Genomic DNA, 15767 nt, shown 5'->3' on the forward strand with positions numbered 1-15767 from the left:
CAGCCCCTTTCTTTAGAGTTCGGGTATATCCCCATGCTACGTGGGGTGCATTGAAGTCCCAAACCATTATAAGTTTATGGCATTTTGTCACTTTCAAGACGGATCGAATTAGTTTGTCAAGGTCCCCTAGTTTGTCCGAGGGCGGGCTGTATATATTCAATATAAACAGGCTCTCCTGATTCTTCTTTAGAGGCGAAATTTCAACAACGGTGTTTTCAATCCTATGTTGGACTGAATGCTGCTGCGTCGTTAGATATTTCGAAGTTAGGATGGCTGTGCGGGTCCTGCCTTCTGCTATGTGCGTTTCGTATCCCCGCAATGTTAATGAATCTCTCCCTGTCTCTTGAAGGGCCAGGATGTCCGGTTTGTCCTTTTCAGATAGTTGTGAGAGATTATGTCTCTTTAACCTAATTGTTCTACAGTTTCATAGCCAAATTTTGAGTCGTCGATCCGCGCTCTTGTCGTCGAAGTGTTCAGAGGGGCTATACGTCGTCATCGTCTAACGTCTCCTGCATTCTTGCTTTTCTTCCCGGGTAGCTTTTGGGCTTTTTACGAGCTTTGTTCTTTTCTTCTATGGTGGTAACTCTTCGATCTAGTTCGGTCTTTTCATTTATGAGAGTGGCCAATGTGTCGTGAATTTTTCTTTGGGTTTCCAGGTTTTCTTTGAGGTCGGTATTAATATTCTGAATTTGTGCTTGTATTTGCTCGAACGTTTGTATAGCCATCTGCCGGAACATGCCCTGATCCTGCTTCATCTCGTTGACTTCTTTGTCTTGTCCAGCTTGGTGCAATTTCATTTGCTTTATTTCTTTCGGCATTTCTTCCATGTACGATGTCGTAAGCGCATGTTCTTTCATCAAATCTTTGGTAATTCTGGTAATTCGCGTGTTCTCTTCAGCGTTACGCCTGAGTGCTTCGAAGGCCGCTGCCCAGTCGGGTGCATCTCGTCCTTGTTTACTAGTGCAGTTACTAGAAGGACAGGAGACTTGTGCAAGGGGAGGGAAGTGTTCGTCTTAGAACACTACTTTGTGCACGTCTCCTTGTGCGCGCCTGGAAAGCGATCGTGATGGGGATCGCGACTCTTTACGGATCCTTTGACTTGAGCGAGAGTGTGATCTGGATCTCGAATTGGTGGAAGGGGACGACTCGCTACTGCTTCTTTCAGGGTGCCCGAGGGCACCCTTGTTGCGGCTATGGCACTTTTTAGGGTAAATGAGTTGCAGTTGGTCTCTTAGGGAGCCGTTGACCAGGCTGCTTTTCTGCTTGTTTGGTCCCATGCCTTTCTGGTGCGAAGCGGGGGTGGGGGTGCTTTTAACCGGCGCTTGCACTCTTTACCGGCGGTCTCATGCAATAAGTTGCAGAGCTTGCACGACGGGTTGCAGTCGGGTTCCTCGTTTTCGGGTTTCTTTCCACACTTGGAGCAGAGTTCTGGTTTTGGCGAAGGGCAAACATCCTGCCTATGTCCAATATCTTCGCATGCCTTGCAGTATTGCACAGATTTACGGTAGGTGCGGCATCTGGCTATTGTTCCTAGAACCTTTATGTAAAAAGGGACATGTGGTCCCTCGAAGTGTATTATGGCCGCTGACGAGTTTCCCAGTCGTCTGGCTGATAAAATTTTATGGCTTTCTGCCGGTATGTAGTCCATTATGTTGCCATTGGTTACCCAATCTGTTTTTCTTACAACTACGCCCGCACTCGTGTTGGGCAGTGGTTTGAGATAGGCAGTGAAGGTGCACAGGTTTGGGCCTACCTGGAGTTGTCTGATGGCTGTGAGGCAGTCGATCATATCCTCGTGCGCTGTGCTTGCCACGAGTAGATTTTGGGCCCGCTGAACTTGAGTAGTCACTTTGTTTACAAAGTCTCGAAGCGGCATGTCTACGGCTCTTGCCATTGCAAGGGCAGCGTCGGAGTCCTTCCATTTAGCGAGGTGAAGCCCGGGAGTTGGTCTGAAGACTATTTTGTAGTCGGTCTCCGGAAAAGGTGGTGACCTGTTGCCCGTGGATTTCCCCGTTTTTCTGGGTGGTTTGCCAATACTGGTACTGGGGTCGCTGGCAACTTTCGATAGGCTGTTGATCCCTTCAGCGGTTTCGGACTCTCCCTCCTCTTCTTTTTTCTTCTTGGCGGCGCAGTGTCTGTGGACTTGTTTCATCCATACCGTTTGGTATACTGTTCTTCCGCTGTCTGCATCGAAACTTACTTTTACGGCGTTGTTTTCGCCTTGGTCTGCGGTTTCTGGCGTTTCGTCCTGCATCTCCTCCTCTTATTCTTGGGTCATTCCTCCCTCCGGCGATTGCATGCTGGAGCAGTAAGAGGTGGCCACCAGCTCACCGGTGAGTGGCGCGCCCGGCAACGAGCGCCACGTGCACCGTGGAGCTGCTGCCTGGTGAGCTGGGGCTTAGAAAACCGTCGCGCACTCGGGTGATCAGTTATTGTGGTTACAGTCCACGTACCAGTCAGTGTTTGATGTCCGTGTGTTCTTTGTCACTTGGCGAGTCCGATGATTGCTCACAGACAGAGGTGCGTCGCAGCTAACAGGGATAACTGCACTGAGTAGCAAGAGCCCATCTGAAGCACGCCTGAACTCCGTGGCCCCCTAGCGGCTTTTTTTTTCAAATAAATAAATAAATAAATAAATAAATTGTTACAAGACGACGACGAGGATGAGAACAAGGAAGAAGAAGTAGGGCAGGCGCGCAGCCAGCGCTGGTCGGTGTAATGGCCGACATCTTGTAAATAGTGAGAATACATTGTTCGCCCATCTCACGGTTCACGTCCTTTGTCTTGCCACCACGTAACAAAATAAATAAATAAATAAATAAATAAATAAATAAATAAATAAATAAATAAATAAATAAATAAATAAAAAAGCGCCAGTATGAGGACCAAGATTGGTGAAAAAATAAATAACGTGGCTGCTGTATAGGACCAGGGGTAAAACTATGGGTGGTATGAGATGAGCTGTGAGAAGTGAACTTCTCAAAGAGACTTGAATGTGCACTGGACAGAAAACATGGCATCGTCTCCTACAACTATGAGGGATGTAAAAGAATATGTTGTCTGTAGAGTTCTCAGAAGTGTTTGCGTCGTGTAATGTCGGTGCATTGAATGAGGATGTGGATCTCGGATAGGCCCTCCCCACACCTGCTACACAGGGGTTTTGGAGATCCCGTGAGCAGGTGCACGTGCGTTACATGTTTATCGTCTATTCGTAAACTACGTAAGGTAACTTCAATGTGCCTGTTTTGGGAGTTGATGATGACGGTTAGAGTTTTTTGGCGCGAGGCCAGCTGGGGCAAAGAGCGCCAAACAAAAGTATCTAAAATAAAATAGTGGCTACTAAAGGAAAAAAAAACAATAAAATCAATTAACGGCAATTGTGATGGCTGGTGTATAGGGCCAGATTTGATTATGCGTGATAGGAAATGGGGTTCAAAAAATTCACATCTGACAAGTACTCAAACACACGCTTAACGGAAAACATGGCATCGTCACTCAGAAACAGAGATGGATGTAGGGGAATATGTTGTCTGTAGAGTTCTTTTAAGTGTTTGTGTCGTGTTGTGTGAATTGCCTTGCATGTGATTAGTATGTGCACTACGGATAGGGCCTCTCCGCACCTGCTGCACTGGGGTCTAGAAGATCCCGTCAGCAGATACGAGTGCATCGCATGAGTGTGCCCTATCCGCAGCCTACCCAAGGCGACTTCCGTGTGTCTGTTGTGTGAGTCAGCTGTGTACTGTCCCAAGTGTGGCTTTCTTACATGTAGTTTGTTGTCTGTCTGTTCGTCCCGGTGTGGTTGTCATGTTCTGCGCATGTGTTGTCTTATGGGAGGCTTGAGGTCCGTGTAGAGTATCGTTGTAATGTCCACAGTGCTCCTGAGTACAGCAGCAGCGGCCCTCTTGTCTGCCAACTCGTACCCAGCGATCACTGCGTGTCCTGGGACCCAGCAGAGGACCAGCTCATGCTTTTGTGCATACACGGACATGATAGTGTTGAATACAAGATTGACTATGTGGTTTTAAGGGGGCTTGTGTGATGACAGTGTCCGAACAACACTGAAAGAATCTGTATAGATGATGGAATTGGGAATTTGAGTTTCAAAAATGTGTCGTACAATCAGTAAAATTTCATACGCTTCTGCTGAAAAAATTGTTGTGTGCACGCTCATGGTTCTGGCTGCATTAAAATTTGGACCATGAGCAGCGCATGACACCATAGTGGAGGTTTTAGAAGCGTCACTATAGAATTCTGCGCATGTGTATTTAAACTGCAAAGACAGAAAGTGCTGCAGTATTGCAGCTCGTGGTACCCGATTTTTGTCAAGTGTAATAAAAGAAAGGTCGCATGACACAGGGCGAACTTGCCAAGGCGGTAAACTGTTTGAAAAGGATGACCTGTACACATCTAAAAACGAAGCACTGAGATCCGAGGCTCGCTCTTTCACTCTAAGTGAAAAGGGCAGAGGAACGGATGGGCGATTTACAAAGAGCTGAGATGTTGATGTATCGTTAAAGACAGGATAAAAAGGATGATTATTCAACGATGAAATTTTAAAAGCATAAAGCAAGTCCATGTATGTTCGTTGGTTCTCAAGGCTCCACTTATTACACTCAACATAAAGACTCTCAGCAGGGCTAGTGCGAAAAGCACCCGACGAAAGACGAAGGCCCAAGTGTAGCACTGGGTCAAGAATTCGCAAGGCTGTCTTAGTCGCCGACCCATACACCGCACTGCCATAGTCCAAACGAGACCCAACCAAATCAGTATACAAGCGAAGCAAGAGTTCTTTGTCGGAACCATAGGATTGGTGGGAGAGAACCTTAAGTATATTCATTGTTTGAGACATTTATTTTTAAGTTCCTTGATGTGGGGAATGAATGTGAGTTTGTAATCAAACACCACACCTAAGAACTTGTGCTCCTTGTTCACAGGAAGCGACACGCCATTAGATGAATGTCTGGGTCCGGATGGACCCCACACTGCCTGGAGAACACAACACAGCAACTTTTTGCAGGGTTCAATTTAAAACCATTCTTGTCTGCCCAGCCGGCAAGTTTCTTGACACCAAGCTGGACTTGACGTTCGCAGATTGACATATTACATGATTTATAGGATATCTGGACGTCATCTACCTACATGAAATAAGAGATTGTGGGTGGCAGTGCCTTACCAAGAGAGTTCATTTTTACTATGAACAGAGTGCAGCTTAACACACCACCTTGTGGCACGCCATTTTCTTGCACGTGAACCCTTGAGAGTGCACCACCGACTCTCACTCGAAACGTTCTTTCTGACAGGTAACTGACAAGAGTGTTTAACATGTTACCTGAGACACCGAATGACTTTAGGTCACTGAGGATCCCGTACCGCCAAGTGGTGTCGTAGGCCTTCTCGAGGTCGAAAAACACAGTACACAATGCTGTTTATGAATGAAGGCATCCTTTATATACGATTCAAGAGATACGAGTTGATCGTTCGTGGATCGCCCCACCCCGAAGCCTGACTGGCAGCTCTCGAGAAGACCGTTGTACTCAAGGATGTACACGAGCCTGTGATTTATCATCTTCTCGAGAAGCTTGCACAGGCAGCTCGTCAGGGCAATACGACGGTAACTTGAGGGGGACGACGGGTCCTTTCCCTCCTTCAGGAAAGCTACAACTATAGCGTCCTTCCTAGAGTTTGGAATGCGCCCCGAAAGCCATATCTTGTTATACAGGTGTACGAGTGTTAGAAGAGTGTCTGCGTGCAGGTATTGTATCATTGTATATGTGATGTTGTCTGGGCCTGGAGCTGGGGGTTTACACGTGCTCAGAGCAGCCCTCAGCTCATGCAGTGAAAATTCTGAGTTATAAGAAGATGTTGACCTATTGTTATCTAGTATAGGCTTCTTTTCGGCCGTTTGTTTGTGTTTCATGAAAGTGTTTCTATAGTGTGCCGAACTGGACATGTGTTGGAAGTGTTGTGCGAGTGTGTCAGCCTGGTCTTCGAGTGTTTCCCCTGTAGTGCTGACCAGAGGCAGGCTGTGTGTTTGTTGTCCTTTGAGTTTGCGTATTCTCGTCCATACTCTCCGTGTGTCTGTGTACGAGTTTATGGAAGTTATGATGGAACGCCAACTCTCTCGTTTTGCCTCACGGCGCACACGTTTTCCTAACGCCTTGGCCCGTTTGAACAAAATGAGGTTACCCGACGTGGGGTACTGACTAAGGACACCCCACGCCTTGTTCTGGGCCTCTCGCGCCCGCCTACAGTTCTCATTCCACCACGGCCTCCGCTGGTTGCGCGGGGCACCAGAGGCATGGGGAATGGACTTTTCGGCGGCGTCGAGGATGTGCGCCGTGAGCAGTTCGGAAGCTTCTTCAACCTGTAGGTGTCCTATGGATGTGTCGTGTAGTTTGGATGTCTCTGTAAATGTATTCCAGTGAGCTCTTGCTTCATTGAAACTGTTTTGGGAAGATGGACTGCATGGGCCTTTACCTATGTATGTGAGTGAGGTGGGGAAGTGGTCACTACCGTATGGGTCAGTGCCCACACCCCACTCGACAAGAGGAAAGAGAACTGTGGAGCCAATCGCCAAGTCAAGACATGAGTATGTGTTGTGTCCGATGTTATGGTATGTAGGCTGTTTATTGTTGAAAAGGCATGCTCCTGAAGATGTAAGGAATTTCTCTATCAGGCGACCTCAGGCATCCGTACGAGTAGAGCCCCAAAGACAATTGTGTGCATAAAGGTTGCCTGTTAAGATGTATGGTTCGGGCAGCTGGTCAACCAACGCCTCAAAGTCAGAGCTCGAAAATGCAAGATCAGGAGGAATGTATACGGAGCATACCGTAATCAACCAATTAAATATTATGGTTCGAATTGCTACAGCCTCAAGGACAGTGTTCAAGGTGACAGGTGGCATTCTAAGGATTTGCGGGCGATTATGGCCACACCGCCAGAAGAGTGTGTGCAGCCATCCCTGTCCTTCCGGTATACTAGGTAGCTATTCAAGAAATTTGTGTGTTTGGAATTCACATGTGTTTCCTGGACGCACAATAAACTTGGCTGATTGGCATGCAGAATCTCATACATGTCGTCAAGATTATTCAGAAGGCCTCTGCAGTTTCATTGAATTATGTTTTCTCTTCCCATTATGATGTGTTAGAGCTACTGGAGTGTGATTATTTATGTAGGGTCTTTCGGGGGTTGGACTCTTAGAAAGGGCTTTCTGGCCTTCTCTACTGACCTGGACGTCGCAGCCCGTTCCTTCTGCTGCGATGAAAGCCGGAAGGGCTCGACGTCCAGTCGTCATCTGAACGCAAGGGGGTGCCCAGCGGACTGGGCCCCCTTGACGTGCTACCCTTTCGGGTGTTCTTTGCCTGCGCTGCCAGTGCCGAAGGCGTGGGAAGCACCACAGGTGGCACAGGCAGTGAGGCAGGGGGGGGGTGGTCGCTGCGACTGCCTCCGTCTCCATCTCCGTGCCCTTGCGTGTGCTTTGGGGCGGTGGAGAGGAAGCAGTGGATGCAGCGGCATCCCCAACAGACGTGGTTACCACCACAGCCGGTGCTGGGTGAGCGAGCGGTGCGGAGGCTGGTTGGGCTGCCAGGGGCAACCCAGGGGGGGCGGTGGGACCAGGTCAGACTCGCTGAACTGGGTCCCTGTGGACACCAGACGCCGCTCCGCCCCCCGGCGAGCTGCGTCGGCGTACCTCCCCAGAAGGAAAGAGGCGAACCTCTTTCTCGCCTCTTGAAAGGTGATGTTCTCAGTGACCTTTACATTGATGATTTGTTTTTCCTGCTTAAATTTCTCACAGGTTCGGGACCACGCTGCGTGGGGCCCCTGGCAGTTGGCACAGGTAAAACTCTGGGTGTTGCAGTTTTCGGATGGGTGGTCATGTTGGCCGCATTTTGCACTGGTAAGGCGGTCGCGGCAGGAGTTGGTGCCATGCCCAAACCGTTGGCACTTAAAACAGCACCGCGGGTTAGAGATGTAAGGCCGGACCGGACATCGAACAAAACCTGCATTGATGTATTCTGGAAGGCTCGACCTGTCAAAAGTTAAGATTAGGTGTTTTGTAGGTATTTGTTTGTCCTCTCTAGGTATGTTTATGCGCCTGACCCCTGATACGCCCTGACCTCGAAGGCCCTCCAGCAGGTCGGCTTCAGTTTCGTTCAGTAGATCGGGGTCGGAGATCACGCCCTGGGAGCTGTTTAAGCTGCGGTGGGGCGTGACCCTGATGTCAAAATCACTGATTCGGGTCTGGCTCAACAGTTTTACTGCCTGCTGCTGCTTGGTGACTTCAACCAGCAATTGCCCAGTTCTTTGTTTCTTGGCTTTGTACGCCTCACCAATTATACTTGTCAGGAACTTCGATACCAAGAAGACAGACAATGAAGCGACAGATCTTTCCGTGTCAGTTGACTCAATTACAAGAAAACGGGAATAGTTGTTCATGGTTGTTAGAAAGACAGTTGTTGGAAGAGGTGGAAATGAAGCTTCGGTGCGGCCCCTTTTCGGAGGCCGATCACGTTTGGGGGGGGTTTGGAAAATGCCATATGTTACATTGGAAAGCAGGGAGACGGGGGTACTTTCTCCTTTGACCTTACCGTGGTAGTCAAAGAGGTCCCGGAGCTCCCTGCTTGGTAGACAGGCAGGGAGCCCATCGGCCGGAGCTTGACCAAGGCTCCGACGGCCACCGTTCGCGGCTTCTATCCCTTCACCTTTCAACTTCTAGCCACGGTAGGTGACAGCTTAAGTATGGGGGGCTCGGGGTACGCGGTGTCGCCACTCACCGTCACCAAGATTACTCAAGGTGCCCCGTGCGGGGATGTTTTGGGAGTTAGTAGTGTATTGTCTCAGATTAGGTTTTATAACCTGTAGTTTATTGTGTGTCTATTCACTTCAGTCTGCTTGCCAAGTTTTACGGAATTGTCTTATGTGTGGCTTGAGGTCTCTGTAAGGTAGTGTTGTTATGTCTGCTGTTTTTCGGAGTGCAGCACTGGCATCCATTTCAGCCGCCAGTTCATTTACGACAATGTCACAGTGGCCTGGCGCCCAACACAAAGTCACCCCAACTCTTTGAAGAATAAGCTAGCATAATTGAATTGAAGACAAGATTATTAACATTTTCCTCATACCAATGCTCCGACAATGCTCAGCAAATTTTTATAGATAGTGGATTTAGGATTATTATGTTCAGCTATGTGACTCACAACCAGAAAGATGCTTATTCTTCTGTCGAAAAAAAATTAGTCTTTGTACTCATGGTTCTACCTGCTTGAAAATTGGGTCCATCAGCAGCTCAAGACACCGCAGTGAACGTTTTGGAAGCATCACTGAAAAACTTTGCTGCCCTGTATTTGTCCTGCTTATACATGAAATGCTGCTGAATCGCCATTGTTGGTGCCGTGTTATTATTTAGCTGCTTAAAAGGTAGGTAACAGCACAGGGGCCAGATTCCATGCTGGTATAAAATCAGTGATGGGTGCCTTTTGAATGCTAAAAAGGGGACCTTGTGCTTAGAGGCTTTCTATCTTACCCTAAGTAAACAAGGCGTAGAGATGGAAGGACTATTTAAAACAGTTGTGAGGATATTTATAATGGTAGAATTAAAAGGGGGGTTAGTCAGGGCCATGATTTTCGAGGCCTAGTACATGACTATATAAATAGACTAGTGATATAAGGACCATTTATCACACTCGGCGTAGAGGCTCCCAACTGGGCTAGTTCGAAAAGCACCACACACAAGGCGAAGCCCCAGACGCAGCACTGGATTGAGTGTTTTCTGTGCCCTTTTTTTTGAAGACCCATAAACGACGCTTCCATAGTCCAATTGAGACCCCACTAGGCTTGTAAAAATACGTAAGAGGAGTTGCTTGTGGGTTCGATAGGACTTGTGTGACAAGATTTTAAGAATGTTGAGAGCTTTCAGACATTTGTGTTTCAATTATTAATTGTGAGGGATGAACGTAAGTTTTACATTCAATACGAGACCTTACAACATGTCTATTTTTCTCAGAGGAATCGAAACGCCATTAAGTGTAATGTCTGGGCCGTCCGGATGGATCCCACGATTCATGGAGAAGACAATACAGGTGCTTTTTTATGGGTTGATTTCAAAACCGTTCTTGTCTGTACAGCTGGCAAGATTTTGACACCGAGCTGGACTTGATGCTCACAAATGGATATATTGTGTGATTTAAAAGATACGTAGACATCGTCTACATACATTGAATAAGAAATTATAGGTGAAAATGCCATCCCAAGGGAGTTTATCTAATCTATGAACAGAGTGCAGCTTAGAACTCTACCTTGCGGAAAGCCGTTTTCTTGCACATGAACCCTTGAGGGTACGTAACGAATCTCACACAAAATGTTCTTTTGGACAAATAACTAGCAAGAGTGTTTATCATGTCGCCTGAGACGCCAATTGACTTCAGGTCACTGTGGATCCCGTAGCGCCAGGCGGTGTCATAGGCCTTCTGAAGGTAAAAAAACATTGTGGCGCAAATCAGTTTTTGAATAAACACATCCTTTATATAAGAATCGAGGGCAACAAGTTTATCATCAGTGGATCGCCCTGCCTTGAAGCCTGCCTGGCAGCTCCAGAGAAGACCATTGTACTCACGAAAGGAGACGAGCCTCCTATTTATCATCCGTTCGAGGAGGTTGCCAAGGCAGATTGTGAAAGCACTGTGCCCGTAACTGGCAGAAGAGCATGGGTCCCTCCATTCTTTTAAGGAAAGCCACTACTATTGCTTCCCTCTAAGAGTGTGGAATGTGCCCCGCAAGCCATATTTCATTGTATAGAAGTAGAAGTGTTTCAAGGGTGTCTGAGTGTAGGTGTTTTATGATGCTCTACGTGATTGTGTCTGCCCCTGGAGCTGAAGGCTTACAAACGACTGCGGAAAACAAGTCCCTGCGGGATAGCAAGAAGTCCCACACTTCCTCCTATTCTCCTTTTTCAAATCATGACGTGTAGGCTTACATGTGGTCAGGGCTGCCTACAGCTCAGGAATTGAAAAAGGATAATGGTAGAAAGTCTGCGACTTCTTCCTGTCACGCGGAGACTTGTTTTCCGTGGACGTTTTGTATTACGTGAAAGTGTGTAGTGTGCTAAACTGGACACGAGTTCAAAGTGTTGTGCAAGAGTGTTAGCTTGGTCTTCAAGTGTGTCCCCTGTTGTGCTAACCAATGGCAGGCTGTGTGTCTGTTCTCATTTGAGCCTACGTATATGTGTCCACACTTTGTGTGTGTCCGTGTATGAATAAGGGATGTCAAGAAGGTGTGCCAACTCTCTCGTTTTGCAACACTGCGCACACGTTTTATGAACGCCTTGGATCGTTTGAACGAAATGAGCTAACCCTACCTATGGTGCCGACGAAGGATACCCCACGCCTTGTTCTGGGCCTCCCACGCCCGCCTACAGACCTCATTACACCATGGCCTCATCTGGTGGTGCGGGGCACAAGAGGCGGTGGGAATGGACTTTTCGTCGGCGTCGAGGAGTGCGTCGTGAGGAGTTGGATAGCTTCTTCACCGTGTCCAATAGATGGGGGGTGTAGTTTGGATGTATCTGTAAAAGTTTTCTATTAGGCGCTTGCTTTATTGAACCTGTTTTGGGAAGATGGACTGCACGTTGCCTTTATCTATACGAGGCCCCTTTAATTTTGTACCCTTTCAGGTGTTCTTTGCCTGCGCTGCCAGCGGCGCAGGAGTGGGACGCACCACAGATTGCACATGTAGTGCGGCGGGAGATAGGGTCGCTGCGACTACCTCCGTCTCCATCTTCTCCGTTCCCTCACGTGTGCTTTGGGCCGGTAGAGAGGAAGCAGTGGATGCAGCGGCATCCCTAACAGGCGTGGTTGCCACCACAACCGCTGCTGCCTCAGCGAGCGGCGTGGTGACGGCTCGGGCTGATTGATGCAGTCTAAGGTCAGACTCTCCGAACTGGGGCCCCGCCAAAACCAGACGCTGCTCCGCCCTCGGCAAGCTGCGTCGGCGTAAGTCCCCAGGGGGAAAGAGGGGAACCACTTTCGCACCTCTAGGAAGGTGATGTTTTCTGTTACCTTCACATTATTGATGTACTTCTCCTGCTTAAACTTCTCACATTTTCGAGAGTGCGCGGCGTGGGGTCCCAGGTAGGTGGCGCAGGTGAGGATTGATGATGGACAATTGCCAGATGATGATGGATGGTGATGATGATGGTTGATGATGGACAATTGCATCACGCTGTGCGCACTTTGCAAAAGCCATACGGCCACGGCAGGAGTCTGTTCTGTGCCCGAACCGCTGGCACTTAAAGCAGCAGCGGTGGTTTGAAATGTAGGGCCGGATATTACAATATACAAAACCTGCCTTTACGTACTCTGGGAGTGTGATAAAGTCGGAAATAATTACGATGTGCTTGGTCGAGACAACTTTGTCATCCCTCCTCATAGTTTACTCCTCACAGCTGCCATGCCCTGATTTCTGAGGCCCTCCAGCAGGTCAGCATGCGTCTCATTCGTGAGGTCTAGTTTCGAAATGACACCTTAAGTACTATTCAGGCTCTAGTGGGGTGTCACCCTTATTTCAAGGTTAGCTATGCCAGTTTGTTTAAGGAGGATCCTGGCGTGATTTTTGTTGTTTACTTCAACCGCGATTTTTCCTGTTTTTTTTTGTTTTTTGGCCTTATATCTGTCAGCACTGATGCCCTCCAGAATTTTTGATATTAGGAACACGGACTGTGATGCAAGAGGTTTTCTTGTTCAGTGGATTGAAACACCAAAAAGCGGGGGTAGCTATCAAACTTTTGAAAACTGAGCGCTGGGAGTGGCGGAAATGAACCTTCGGTGCGGCGCCTTTTTCAGGGGCCGATCATGTTTGGGGTGGTGGGGCGGGGGGTTGTGATTTACCTTACGGCGTAGTATAAAAACAGGGAGACGGGCGTTCTTTTTTTGTCAGCCTTACCCTGATACCAAGAGACGTCCCGGAGCTTCCTGGCTGGTAAACAGACAGGGAGCCCATTCGCCGGAGCTTGACCGGCACTCCGATGGCTCTGTATGAGGTTTCTACCATTCACCAATAAATACATCACCACGGTAGCATAAAGCTTATGTTAGGTCTCGGGGTCCGCGGTGTCGCGAATACCGCCACAAAGATTAGTCAAGGTGCCCCGTGCGGGAGGGTGGACTCGATCAGCGTAGGAAAGGGGTGGTTGGAAGTCAAAGGAAGAGGCCTTCGTTCCGAGAATGGCCTGAATAGTTTGATGGTGATGATGACGGCGATGATGGGGATAAATATATATAATTGTCTCCGTAACTTTGGTAATGATGAGCAGGCTAAATTTGTGGCGTGGCGTGTTTCGTTACTTGCCACAAACAACTCTAAAAACTGCTATATACAGTTATTTGAAGAATATGATTAGGCTAAATGAGAAATGTGGACAAGTTTCGAATACACAGATTTGGTTGTTCTTATTTGTTGTCATTTGCCACCGTGAAAGTCAATTTGATCGTTTATCTATGTAGGATTCAACGTTGTTGTTTTTTTGTTTCGATGTATTTTAAAAAAATCTCAGTTTTTTAGCAGTGTTCTTGCATCTTGTACAGGTAGCTAAGGTGGGGTTCCCTTTGTACACTATATTATATTTACTACTAACTAGCTAAGAACAGGTTTAGTGTTTGCTAAATAAATCACATGCCGAGTATGCATAGAAATAACAATTGCTTACCGAACGCTGCAAAAATGGGAATTACTCTGCTGAGTACTTCGGTTAGCAAGCAAAATTACCCCCTAAGTAACCACAGAAAGGCTCATACAGCACTGTTGGTGTAAACTGTATTTTTCTGAGTTTTTTTAAAAAATTCAAAGTGCTAATAAAAGAACTATGAATTAATATATTTGGTCACCCTGAATAATTTGCTAGCTGTCAACTTATCGAATGTGTTATAAAAGTAAGCTTTAGTTATCGCTCAGTCACTGCATTACTGCTCTGACCACTGCAAAAACTTTTGCGATACCTATACGGGATGTGTGCATTATAATCACTATGTTATCGTACCGCCTGACCCCCGGCCATTGTTCCGTGTGCTACACTGCGGAACCTTAAAACAGATTATGGTGTTACAAAAATAGGGAAGGTTGACGCGCGGAGCATGAAATGGGATATTTTTGGATAGACGCTCTTTCATTCGTCCACAGCAGTACTTCTCTCCGGAACGAGTAGCAGTAGAAGTAATGTAGCGAGTTGGGTGGTCAGTACCAGTGTACCTTCTTAAAAAACAGATCTCAAAGAGACAAACCTGCATCAAGAGCAAACAAATTAGCCACTGAGCAGTTCCTGCTGTCATACTTGTCAAGTATGAACAAGTTCCAGGTGTCGCACCTTTTAAACATATTACGAAATGCAAAAAGTTTGACACATCGAGTGTGGGCTTTTCCTGTTGCGCAGTGGAGCACTCCTGCAGCCTTATTGCTTCACTAAATTCGCACCTATTGAAGGGCAAAGTCGTTTTATATCTCCTGCAAGCTACAGAAAATGACATCTCGTTCGGCCAGCTTGCACTACACTCACGATTCCAGGAGCAACAGACCATTGCTACATTGGTGCTCATTCATTTCCCCTGTTGTTCCATAGAGCGTGATAGTGTTCAATTGTCTGGAGGGGAAAGTACGCGAACGGGTACGAAGTTTTTGGTACGTGAAAGAAAAAAAAAGGCCTGAATTGCATTGACTGTGCAATATCAACAACGGAGCGTTAAAGCGTTCCTGCATGCACCGGTAACCATTATTTCTTTTTTTGGTTCAGTTCCGTTTCGGGTTCAGCATGCTCCAAAAATAACGGTTCAGGCTGGGGTTCAGTTCCGGCAAAACAACCCGTTCAGTCCTGTTTTAGGTTTGGTTCGGTTCCGGTTCGACACCCTGAATATATTTGACCAAAGATAGAGGTGTTTTGTTAAAATTACGTCCAGGATGTTATCTTAGGTTCGCAACGTAGGGTGGGCTGAGTGAATATTTGAAACAATGAGAAAGGAAGGCAGGTTTCGAGGGAAGCGCTACCCTCGGATTCCGCTGCAGCTCCTCGATATATGAATATAAAAGAAAGGGAATAGCAATAGAATCTTTTCTAAGTGCAAGAAGTGCACCCCCACCACGCTCATTTTTACGGTCACAGCGGTATAGAATAAGTAACAAGGATTGAATCATCAGGAACACGGTCATTAGCCATGTTTTAGTGAGTGCGATGACAGACGAAGAACATGAATCGATTAGTGAGGAGAGAGACACACTTTCGGGCAGCACACGTCTCATATAGGTAAGCAAGAAACTAGTGGTCTTGTCCGGATTACGTCGTGCACGTTGGAATAAAGACAGATTAGCTTAACGATATGGCGAATGGCTGCTGAGCGTCAGTGGCTGTCGCTATTACACGGGTTCGCCATGGGCTCTAAAGAGCATACAGCGCAAGCGGCCTCCGTGTCCCAATAATAAGTGTCGCTGGTATTAAGAAGCTTGTGTGTAAGTTAAAGCGCACAGGATCACCCTCTTTCTTCACAGTTTTTTTAAAACTTCCCTTGACTCGCCGGCTATCGCGAAACCCTCTGAGTAGTCCCGAGAGATGCTAAATGTTTTTTTTTCTTAAAGCCGTTGCCTATCAGCGATTGAACTTCCTTTTCGTTGTACAGCTTGGCTATGAAAGGTCATGGTTTTTCAGAAGAAAAGCGGCCTATATGGTGAGCCGTGGCTATTATGTCAAGTTTGTAGTGTAAAATTTACGAATGAGACGCCAAGAGACATCCCAC

This window comes from Haemaphysalis longicornis, unplaced genomic scaffold, assembly GCF_048455015.1.
Source record: "Haemaphysalis longicornis isolate Haplotype H1 unplaced genomic scaffold, Haemaphysalis longicornis Haplotype H1 scaffold_11, whole genome shotgun sequence".
NCBI classification, from domain to species: Eukaryota; Metazoa; Arthropoda; class Arachnida; order Ixodida; family Ixodidae; genus Haemaphysalis; species Haemaphysalis longicornis.